We start from the raw sequence: 11,956 nt of genomic DNA, 5'->3' as shown, positions 1-11,956 counted from the left end.
TCTCTCCCTCTCAATTCAATTCATTTGTATTGTCAAAGCAATTGGACATACATACATACATACATACATGCTAGAAAATCATTACTATGTTATCTTAAAGGCTAACTAAGCAGAACATATTTCATTATAGAACAGAGTTCATAGATCTTCACATGGTTTTAAGGAACAGGCACGTAGGTCATACCGTTTGACATTGTCTCCAAGGTTCTCATCGTAAATAACAAACAGAAATCAAACTACCTTATGGCCTCCTGACCTTCTAGCTTGACCTTATCTTTCTTAAGTATACAAGAGAGAAAAACAGGTTTGAGAAAATCATTTCTAACTTTCCTTCCATACAATAATACATACATACATACATACATACGGAAAATAAATAATAGAATTATGAATCTCAATATAATGTAATGAAGTACAGAAAAAGAAAATGTAATAAAATGTGATCTTTAATACATTCAAATAAAGAAAATAGTTTTACTATTTCCAGATTCCTTTTTGAAATACAATGACATGCATTACAAACGAGTATTTACATTATATTTACAGCCGGTGCTCGTGTGTCACTGTGTCCCTCAGGCTGTGGTAGGCGCTGACATATTGGGCAGCCAGGGTGGCTGTGTGTCCCTCCACCAGGAGGACTGAGCGTTTTTCTTTTTTCTCAGTTTTGTCACAGGTTGGGTGGGCATTCGTTATGTTGTTACAGAATGTGTCCCTTATTTTGGGCTAAAGCTTTCCGTGGAGGGGAACGTGGATCAGTTTGTACCATTTTTGGGAGGATCTGCCTTGTTGGGGCGGAGCTGTGATCCAGGTGAACAGCAGATCGGGCTTAGGTGGGCATTTGGGCATAGGAGTAGGAAGGCCGGTCAGGCAAATTAGCTTGCTAAGATACGCAGCAGCAGCAAGCAGCCCCCCCATCCAGCCAGCCAGCCAGTCTGGCTGGCAGTGACTGAGTGGTTGACAGACGGCAAGCAACGGAATGTACGTGCTCTGTGATGTCATAGTAGTCAGCTGAGAGAGGCTCGTGATGTCATGGCTGAGCTGGCTGGCTGTCTGGCTGGCTGGCTCTGTGTGTGTGTGTGTGTGTGTGTGTGTGTGTGTGTGCGTGTGTCTGTCTGTCTGTCAATTCATTTCAATTCAATTCAAAGGTGCTTTATTGGCATGATCTATAACAATATTGCCAAAGCAGATACAAATGTTCTATCAATCAAGACAAAACATTGCAATACAAGATTCAGTGGAACAAATATAGTACACATTGAAATAAAATTAAGTAGGATATAAACCATATTTGTTGTTTGTATCAAAATGTGTGTCATGACATCAGAAAAATCACTGTTTTTATTTTGTTTTGCAAATGGAGTGCCACAGGCTGGTGTCTACACACTGTCTCGCAGGCTGTGGCAGGTGGATACATATTGCGCTGCTAAGAAGGCAGTGCGCTCCTCCTCTCCCAGCAGGACGGGGAGTTTGCAGCAATCGGGGATCATGCTGAACTCAGGGATATGCATTTTTAATATTTTAAAGTATGTCTCCCTGATTTTTGTGTATTTAGGGCAGGACAGCAGGAAATGCGCCTGTGTTTCGACCTCCCCTAGGTCACACTGGCTGCACAGCCGCTCTTCTCTGGCAACCCAGAATTTTCTGTAGCGGCCTTTTTCAATGGCGAGGCTGTGGTCACTGAGCCTGTATTTAGTTAGATTTTGTCTCTCTTTTATATTTTGGATTTTTAAGTATTCAGCCAATGTAATGTTTCTATTCAGGGCCCGGTAGCATTCCAATTTGTTTTGTAATTCTAATTCGTGTCTCTAATCTTTTGTGTATTTGCTTTTCAGGTACATGTCAATTTTCCCAATTGTTGTTGTTTTGGTCATTGTGTGTTCGGGCTCTGTGAGCCTCAGAGCCGTGGGGGCGTTTCTGTGTACGTGTAAGATGTTTTTATTAAATTCTAGGTGGAATATTTCCATGGGGCTTTTGTCCCAATTGTTGTTATTGAGGTTCATGAGGGGACCCCACACTTCGCTCCCATATAGCAGGATTGGTTGGATGATGGAGTTTAATATTTTAATCCAAATAGTTATTGGTATTGTTGTTTTCCCAAATTGTGTCTTTATGGCATAAAATGCCTGGCGTGCCTTGTCTTTTAATGCGTTTATAGCCAGGCTGAAGCTCCCTGACGCACTGATGGTCAGGCCAAGGTAGTTGTATCTGGTGCAGTGCTCTAATCCAGTGCTGCCCAGAGTGAAGCGGTACCTGTTTCCCTGAGATGGGGCTTTTTTCTGGAAAACCATAACTCTGGTCTTGTCCAGATTGACTGCCAGGGCCCATTTCTGACAGTACTGCTCTAGCAGCGCCAGGTTCTGCTGAAGCCCCTGCTCTGTGGGCGACAGCAGCACCAGGTCGTCTGCGTAGAGCAGGAACTTGATCTCTGTGTCATGGAGAGTTAGGCTGCGGGCGTCAGACTGCTCCAACACTGTGGCCAACTCGATGATGTAGATGTTGAACAGTGTTGGACTCAGACTGCAGCCCTGTCTCACTCCCCGCCCCTGAGTGAAGAACTCTGTTCTTGAGTTGCCAATTTGAACTCCGCATTTGTTTTCAGAATACATTGGTTTAATGATGTCATAAACTTTACCCCCTACACCACTCTGTAGAAGTTTATAAAATAATCCCTTGTGCCAGATTGAGTCAAATGCCTTTCTAAAGTCTACAAAACAGGCAAATATTTTTCCTTTATTGTTTTGGGTATATTTATTTATGAGGGTGTGTAGAGTGTAAATATGATCGGTTGTGCGGTGTTTTGGTAGGAAGCCAATCTGACTCTTATTCAGGACACTGTGCTTGGTAAGGAAGGCCAGTATCTGGGCGTTGATGATACTGCAGAACACCTTCCCCAGGTTACTGCTCACACAGCTGCCCCAGTAGTTATTGGGGTCTAATTTGTCTCCACTTTTAAAAATCGGGGTGATCAATCCTTGATTCCCGACCTCAGGGAAACACCCGGCTCTCAGCACCAGGTTAAAGAGTTTGAGCAGAGCCTCCTGCAGCTGCGGGCTGCTGTGCTTCAGCATCTCAGGGCTGATGCTGTCGGGGCCGCTGGCTTTCCTGGGTTTGAGGATTTTGAGTTGATGTTTTAGTTCCTGTATTGTAAATGGGTTATCTAAGGGATTTTGGTTATTCTTAATGATTTCTTCCAATTTATTTAGGTTTTTTAATATTTTAACCTGTTCTGGCTTTGGATTGTTTTCAACATTTTGGTAAAGTTTTTCAAAGTGTGTTTTCCAGATTTCTCCATTTTGAATTGGTATTTCATTTTTTGTTTTTGGGGTATTTATTCTGCCCATATAGTGGTCTTTTTTCTTACTGAGGAGTTGCTTGTAGTGCCGCAGGGCCTGGCAGTAGCTGAGGCGAGCCTCCTGGTTGTCGGGCTCTCTGTGTTTAGTGTTGGAGAGATGTCTCAGGTGTTTCCTAGAAGTTTCACACTCCTGGTCACACCACTGTTCTTTTTTTCTTTTAGACGATTTCATATTTTGGTTTTTAATTGTTTTAATGTTTGATTTTAAAGCCAGTCTCTCAAATATTTCATTCAGTGTTTTGGTGGCTGAGTTTATTCCGTTTTGGTTTATTTGATAGTGTGAGGATTGATATCTGTCTAACATGTTTTCAATCTCATCACTATTCAGGGCTCTTGTGTAGTTCTCTGTGCTGGGCTCTGACCATCTCTAACTGGGTGGCAGGGAGACCAGTTTTGTGGGAAGTTTGGCTCTGACTTGTGGCTGCGCTGATCTTTTTAGGTAAAGTGTTATTTGGCTGTGGTCTGATAGTGGAGATTGTTGTCTGACTATAAACGCATTGTTGGCTTGTGGGTCCAGGTCAGTTATGGCATAGTCCACCACACTGCTGCCCAGAGCCGAGCAGTATGTGAATCTCCCCAGAGAGTACCCCCTGGTCCTGCCATTGATGATATATAGACCCAGGCTTTTACATAGGCGCACTACCTGCTTCCTGCTCTTGTTTACCACGCTGTCGTGGCTGTGTCAGTGTGGAGGTGTGTGTGTGGCACAGCGGGGAGTCTCCGAACAGGTGTGTGTTCCCCTCTGTATTGATGTAGTCCATCTCTCTGCCAGTCCTGGCATTGAGATCGCCACACAGCAGTACAGAGCCCAGGGTCTGGAAGTGGCAGATTTCGTTTTGAAGCTCATGAAAGCCTTCCTCATTATAGTAGGGGGAGTCTGCGGGTGGCATATAAATTGCACATAGGTATATATCTGTGTTATTTTGTAGGGTGTCTTTTCTGATTTTCATCCACAGGTGTGTGTCTCCTCTCTGTACTGGGCATAGGGCTGCTCGGAGCTCCTCCCTGTACCACACGATAATCCCCCACGAGGCCCTGCCACACCTGACTTTGGGTTTTTTATAGGAGGGCACAATCAGCTCCCTGTATCCATTGTATCCATCCAGTGTATAGACATATCTGCACAGCACCAAGTCTCTACAAGAATGAAAACATCTGAACTATTTACAGTGTTGATCAGTTCAGGGCCTGTGCTCTTCATTCCAAAAGTTGAGGAGCGTAAACCCTGCATATTCCAACTGCTTATTTTAAAGGACATGTTAATATATTTTATTATACTTGTCTCTTCTACATAAGAAAGTTTAATTTGTGGTCTACAACTGATATTATATTACTATTAATAATTATATATGGATATACATAATAATCACTCAAAGATTTTATGTTTGCATCAAAATATCAGAATAATTAAATCACATTTTTTCTTACTCTCCATCTCCACAACCATATATATGTGTGTTGAGGCTCAGTTAACTCAGCAGTGTGGAACAGATGACACTGAGGAGTTGCCTTATCTGGGCCAGCTGGGCAGCATCGGGCCTCCAGGCTCTGGAAGCCGCTGCTGCGTGGCTGTGTGGCTGTGCTGGTCCCCGGCTGTCCGCTCTGCTGTGCTGGACGGGCCCTCTGGGGATGGGGGGGTGGGGAATGGGGCCGCGGGGTCTCAGGGGCTGGGGCTGGGGTGGAGCCGGTGGCTGGGGATGTGGCCGGGGGCTGGGGGGTTTGCTCCTGGTCTCGAGGTGGGGGTGTGTGGGGTTTCGGCCCAGGGTTGTGTCCTTGAGGACCTTTGAGATGATCCTCACACCCGTCTTGTTGAGGTGGACGTGGTCATACAGGTGATGTGGCTGGACGTCTCAGTGGTGTGCCAGGTGGACGTTGGGGAGGAGGGCACATCTTCGGGACACTTCTGCGTTGATGGCCTGGATGATGTGCAGGGGCACGTCTGTGCGGGGCAGCAGTGTGGAGATGGAAATTTTGGCAGTTGGGAATTCCTCTGTGGCTTTCGTTGCTACCTGTCTCAGGGCTGAGGCCACATCGCCCCTGCGGGCACTCAGGTCGTTAGTGCCGGTGTGGATGAGGATGTGTTTGACTTGGCAAAGCCTCCTCTTGGAGAGCAGCTCCAGGGCTCTCTGTGCTGTGGAGCACCAAAGCTTTTTCACTTTTCGCCCAGGGAAGAGGCGCCTCTCAACCACGAACTTCCCATTGGATTCGCTCAGAATGACCACCTCTGCGTTGACCTGCCACTCCGGGTTTGCGTCGGGAGTGGTGGGGGCAGCGGGTGTGTTTTGGGGGAGTGGCGTTTCAGGGGGTTGTGTATTAGTGGCAGGTCTGGTGATAGTGGGTGTGTCAGGAGTGGTGGGGAGTGTGGGTGGATCAGTGGGTGCGTCAGGGGTTGGAGGTGTTGTGAGGTCAGTGCAGTGCAGTCTCTGTGCTCCAGTGATGTGTAGCTCCTCTCTTAGCTCCTCCAGCTGGCTCTGCAGGCTCCTCAGCTAGCTGTGCTGGGGTGTCCAGGTCAGCTCCTCCCTCGCTCTGCGCAGCTCCGTCCTCAGGGTTTGGCTCTGCTCCTCCAGGTCTCTCACTGCTGCTCTCAGCTCATGGATCTCAGCCTTGTGCTGCATCTTTAGTCTGTGCGTCTCATCCCGCAGCTGATCACACAAGGAGGTCTGGGCCAGGGTGCTCAAGGTCTGCTCCCTGAACTCCGCAAACTCCAGCTCCAGCACTGATAGGCATTCCTTTAGTGTTTTAATGTTGCTGGAGAGTTTTGGGGAGACAGGGGGGCAGTCTGTGGGAGATGGGGCACTGTCTGGCTCCGTGTGGCTGGGGGCAGACTGCAGGGTGGCCGGCTCTGGCTCTTGTTTCTCTACCTCAGTCTGCTGCTTTGAGGTGTGGAAGCCGAGAGCTAATTGGTCCAGGCTGCTCTCGCTGCCCTGCACCATGATGGTCCCGTTGTGGTATACATTAAAAGTGAGCATCACACTGTCTGTGTCTTTCTCTACCAGCACTGAGATCTGCCTGCCTCTGCTAATGCCCCTCTTGTTGTTATTGGGGTATGTCTGGCACAGGGTTTTGTGAAAGGCGGTGTAGAACAGTAGATTGTTCTTGACCCTGTTTTCTCCTTTACCAGTGTAGTCTAGGATGAGGGTCTCAGGAGATGCTCTCATCACAGCTTGTTTGTAGTCCTTCTTAGCCTGTGCAGAGCGAATGTCTTCAGGGTATCGGATTTCAAAAGGCAGCTCTGCAGTCAGACTGCTGTTCGATAGATTTCTATCAGTCTCAGTGGCAGTTGGGCTCTCTCCTACTGTCACTCTATTCAAATCGGAGCTCTGCATTTTCATTGGCTGAGTCAACTACTGAGAATGCTTATTTATTTTATTAATACATATTTTTTTGTTTAATTATTTGTCTCTTACCTCCAATTCTTGTCTTCAGCTTTTCTTTTCTGACTTTTCTTCCTGAACTGTCTCTCTGCTTTCTTCTTTTTGTGTTTCTCTTAAAATTATTATTTTTTGAATACTTTTTCTTCTGAATTTCTATTCCATGTCTTCTGTGTATGTTTATAGTGCTATATATTCATTTGTAAATCACAAATTAAATCCGCTTATGTATAAAAACAAATGTTTTTTAGGAGCTCATATTCCTCTCTCTCTCTCTCTCTCTCTCTCTCTCTCTCTCTCTCTCTCTCTCTCTTCTCTCTCTCCCTCTCAATTCAATTCATTTGTATTGTCAAAGCAATTGGACATACATACATATACATACATACATACATACATACATACATACATACATCTACACGGAAAATAAATAATAGAATTATGAATCACAATAAGATGTAATGAAGTACAGAAAATGAAAATGTAAAAAAATGTGATCTTTAATACATACAAATAAAGAAAATAGGTTTACTATTTCCAGATTCCTTTTTTGAAATACAATGACATGCATAACAAACAAGTATTTACATTATATTTACAGCCGGTGCTCGTGTGTCACTGTGTCCCTCAGGCTGTGGTAGGCGCTGACATATTGGGCAGCCAGGGTGGCTGTGTGTCCCTCCCCCAGGAGGACTGGCGTTTTTCTTTTTTCTCAGTTTTGTCACAGGTTGGGTGGGCATCCATTATGTTGTTACAGAATTTGTCCCTTATTTTGGGCTAAAGCTTTCCGTGGAGGGGAACGTGGATCAGTTTGTACCATTTTTGGGAGAATCTGCCTTGTTGGGGCGGAGCTGTGACCAGGTGAACAGTAGATCGGGCATAGGTGGGCATGTGGGCAGAGGAGTTGGAAGGCCGGTCAAGCAAATAAGCTTGCTAAGGTACGCAGCAGCAGCAAGCATCCCCCACATCCAGCCAGCCAGCCAGTCTGGCTGGCAGTGACTGAGTGGTTGTCAGACGGCAAGCAACGGAATGTACGTGCTCTGTGATGTCATAGCAGTCAGCTGAGAGAGGCTCGTGATGTCATCGCTGAGCTGGCTGGCTGGCTGGCTCTGTGTGTGTGTGTGTATGTCTGTGTGTGTGTGTGTGTGTCTGTTTGTCTGTTTTTCAGTCTGTCTGTCTCTCTCTCTCTCTCTCTCTCTCTCTCCCTCTCAATTCAATTCATTTGTATTGTCAAAGCAATTGGACATACATACATTCATACATACATATATATATATATATATATATATATATATATATATATATACATACATACATGCATACATGCTAGAAAGTCATTACTATGTTATCTTAAAGGCTAACTAAGCAGAACATATATCATTATAGAACAGAGTCCATAGGTCTACACATGGTTTTAGGGAACAGGCACGTAGGTCATACCGTTTGACATTGTTTCCAAGGTTCTCATCGTAAATAACAAACAGAAATCAAACTAGCTTCTGGCCTGACCTTCTAGCTTGACTCTATCTTTCCGCCTTATATACTTGGTGAATAATTGAGGAAGTAGCACCAAGTGACCACATTAGGCTGCCTGAGGGTTTCTGGGGAGTGTAGTTGTCTAGGGTCGGTTTTCTTCCCTAGAGTGCAGACCTTGCAGCAGACCTGGCCTGACATGTCTGCCATGTATGACCCTGCCCCTTGGTTTGTCCCACATCCTCCCCCCCAGCTGCGACCCCATAGGTCGAGCGACAGCCGCAAAAAAGCATGCACCCGGGACAGCCCATCAACATTCCCCATGGCCTTCCCTGGCCTGTGCTGCAGGGTGAAATGAAAATGTTGGAGACTCAAAAACCACCTCATCACACGGGCATTCCTGTCTTTCGAACGATGCATCCAAGTGAGGGGGGCATGGTCAGTGATCAGGGTGAAGTGCCTGCCCAACAAATAGTATCGAAGACTGTCCAAAGCCCACTTCACTGCCAAACATTCTTCTTCAACTACCAAATAATTTATTTCATTGGATTCCAACTTTCTGCTAAGGAACAACACCGGGTGTTCGTGATCACCCATTCTTTGGGACAAAACCACTCCGATCCCCACCTCAGAGGCGTCTGTCTGGACTATAAATTCTTTCTGAACGTCTGGTACCATTAAAACGGGGTTGCGGCAGAGCGCCTCCTGTAGGCTCCGGAAAGCCGGTTTGCTGTATCACCCCATCTAACCATATTGGGTTCTGTAGCCTTAGTCATATCAGTCAGAGGTGCCGCTAAGGTAGCATAGTTGGGAATAAACCTCGGGTAATACCCAGTTAACCCTAAAAATGCCCTAACCTGCTTTTTATTGACAGGCCTAGGCCAAGAGTTTATGGCTTCAACCTTGGATATTTGGGGTTTCACCATACCCCTCCCTACTTTATAGCCCAAGTATTTGGCCTCTTCCAACCCCAAATTGTATTTGGTTGGATTAGTCATCAGGCCTGCTGCATGTATTGAATCCAATACCGCTTGGAGCTGAGACAAATGTGATTCCCAATCTGGACTGTGAATGACCACATCATCTAAATATGCTGCCGCATACGTCCTGTGTGGTCTAAGTATGTGGTCCATCAACCTTTGAAAGGTGGCAGGAGCACCATGCAGGCCAAAGGGCATCACTGTGTAGTGAAACAGACCATCTGGGGTTGCAAAGGCTGTTTTTTCTTTGGCACCCGGGGTCAAGGGAATCTGCCAGTAGCCTTTGGCTAAGTCAATAGTTGAAATATAGTGAGCATTCCCAATATTCTCTAACAATTCATCTACTCGGGGCATTGGGTATGCATCAAACTTTGAAATTTCATTAACCTTTCTAAAATCATTACAGAATCTCCAGGAGCCATCAGGTTTGGAAACCATGACTATAGGGCTGGACCACTCACTGTGGGATTCTTCAATAACCCCTGCCTCCAGCATTTCCTTAACCTCATTTCTAATAGTGTTCCTGCGAGCTTCTGGTACCCTGTAAGGCCTCATATTTACCTTCTTTCCTGGGAGAGACACAATGTTGTGAGAGACTAAATGGGTACGCCCCGGTATGCCTGAGAAAACTTCCCTATTACGTATTATCAAGTCGTTCACCTCCTTCAACTGGTCAGGTGACAAGGCAGCTGCAATATTCACCTTCGGTGTCCCTAGTGGCTGAGGGGGGTAAGTCAACATCAACACTTCCCTGTCCTTCCAGGCTTTTATTAAGTTGACATGATATATTTGTTCTGGGGGTCGGCGGCCGGGTTGCTGAACCTTATAGTTCACTTCCCGTATTCGCTCTATAATCTCATAAGGTCCCATCCACGTAGCCAGAAATTTACATTCTACAGTGGGAACCAACACCAACACCCTATCACCAGGCTGGAACACCCTCAGTGTAGCCTGACGATTATAGGCGAATTGTTGGTGTTCCTGTGCCTGCCTTAGGTGCTCTCTCACAATGGGAGTGACTGTGGCTATTCTCTCTTGCATAGCATTGATGTGCTCGACTACACTCCGGAAAGGAGTGGACTCGTGTTCCCACGTTTCACGGGCTATGTCTAATATCCCCCTGGGGTGCCTCCCATATAACAGTTCAAAAGGCGAAAAGCCCAGGGAAGCCTGTGGGACTTCCCTAATGGCAGACATCAAGTAGGGCAGCATGAATTCCCAATTTTTCCCATCCTTATCGATTACCTTTCTTAGCATGGACTTCAGGGTCCTATTAAATCTCTCAACCAACCCATCTGTTTGTGGGTGGTAGACTGATGTTCTCAACTGCTTAACCTGCAACAATTTACACAGATCGGTCATAACCTTAGACATAAAGGGTGTGCCCTGATCTGTTAATATCTCCCTCGGTATCCCCACCCTACTACACATCAACATTAGCTCTTTTGCAATACCTTTTGAAGCCATGGTCCGCAGTGGAATGGCTTCTGGGTACCTGGTGGCATAATCCAAAATAACCAGTATATACTGATGCCCTCTGGCTGATTTCGGGAGAGGTCCCACCACATCCATAGCTATCCTAGCAAAGGGGGTCTCTATGATGGGCAAAGGGACCAGTGGGCTTCTGAAGGCTGGTTTAGGAGCATGTAGTTGACATTCAGGACATGAGCTACAATGTTCTGTCACGTCTGCATGTACGCCTGGCCAGTAAAACCTCCTCAGGAGTCTATCCTTGGTTTTGTCCATCCCCAGATGTCCCCCCAGGATATGCCCATGTGCCAGATTGAGAACTGTTCGTCTGAATGGGGTGGGAACTAGCAATTGCTCCACAATGTCCACCCCTATCTTATTTACACGGTACAATAGGTCATTTTTTACCATAAAATAAGGATAAGCTGTTGGCGGGTCTGCAGTAGTCATAGGGGTCCCATTTACTACCTTCACATTTTCTTTAGCATAGTGTAGAGTGAGATCTCGCACCTGTGCGCTGCCAAAATCAGTGGGGAGTCCCTCTAACACTGACACTTCTACATTGTCAGCTTCAGGGGTCTCTATGAATGGATTCTCACCCACCCTGCTAGTGCTGGGTTCCTCACCCTCCATAGGGTCATCTACGTCACTACATTCCACCCCTATGTTTTCAGTTTAATTTTCCCCAACCAAAACCTTCACTGTCGACTCAACTGGAACCAGGTCTACTTTTAGCTCTAGTTGTGGGATCGAGGCAACTTCTGGCTTACAGTTTTCAGTGTGCATTTCCAATTTACTATGTTTTCTATCTAGTTTTCCAAAATTAGGAAAATATCGTCCCAGTATCACATCATATGGCATGTTGGGTACCACACCGACTTCGTAATCTAGTTTCCCGGCCTCTGTCTGTATGTTTACAAGGGCTGTGGGATAGGGGCGTGTGTCACCATGTGTGCATGTGATACTGAGCTCCTGATGTCTATCCAGCTTGTTGGTCGCTACTAGTTTTTCTGTGACCAGTGTAACCATACTGCCAGAGTCGAGTAGAGCAGCCACTTCTTTCTCATCGACTATCACTGTACACATGTGTTTTGGATTAGGTACTCCGCCTATGAAAACATCCGTCCCAACAGGGCAGGCATAAAATACCGGTTTCTCTTTCCCCATATCACACACATTACATTGCATTGGTTCCTCTCTACCTGGGCAGTGGGCCGCAATATGTCCTACTTTGTCACAATTGTAGCAGACAATTGGTTGTGATGGTGACCCCCTATAACCCTTAGTCTCGGCTTTAGGCCCCACCTTTGCCC

The sequence above is a fragment of the Amia ocellicauda genome, unplaced genomic scaffold (assembly GCF_036373705.1).
Source record: "Amia ocellicauda isolate fAmiCal2 unplaced genomic scaffold, fAmiCal2.hap1 HAP1_SCAFFOLD_35, whole genome shotgun sequence".
In the NCBI taxonomy this organism is placed as follows: Eukaryota; Metazoa; Chordata; class Actinopteri; order Amiiformes; family Amiidae; genus Amia; species Amia ocellicauda.
Note: the sequence above shows the minus strand (reverse complement) of the source record.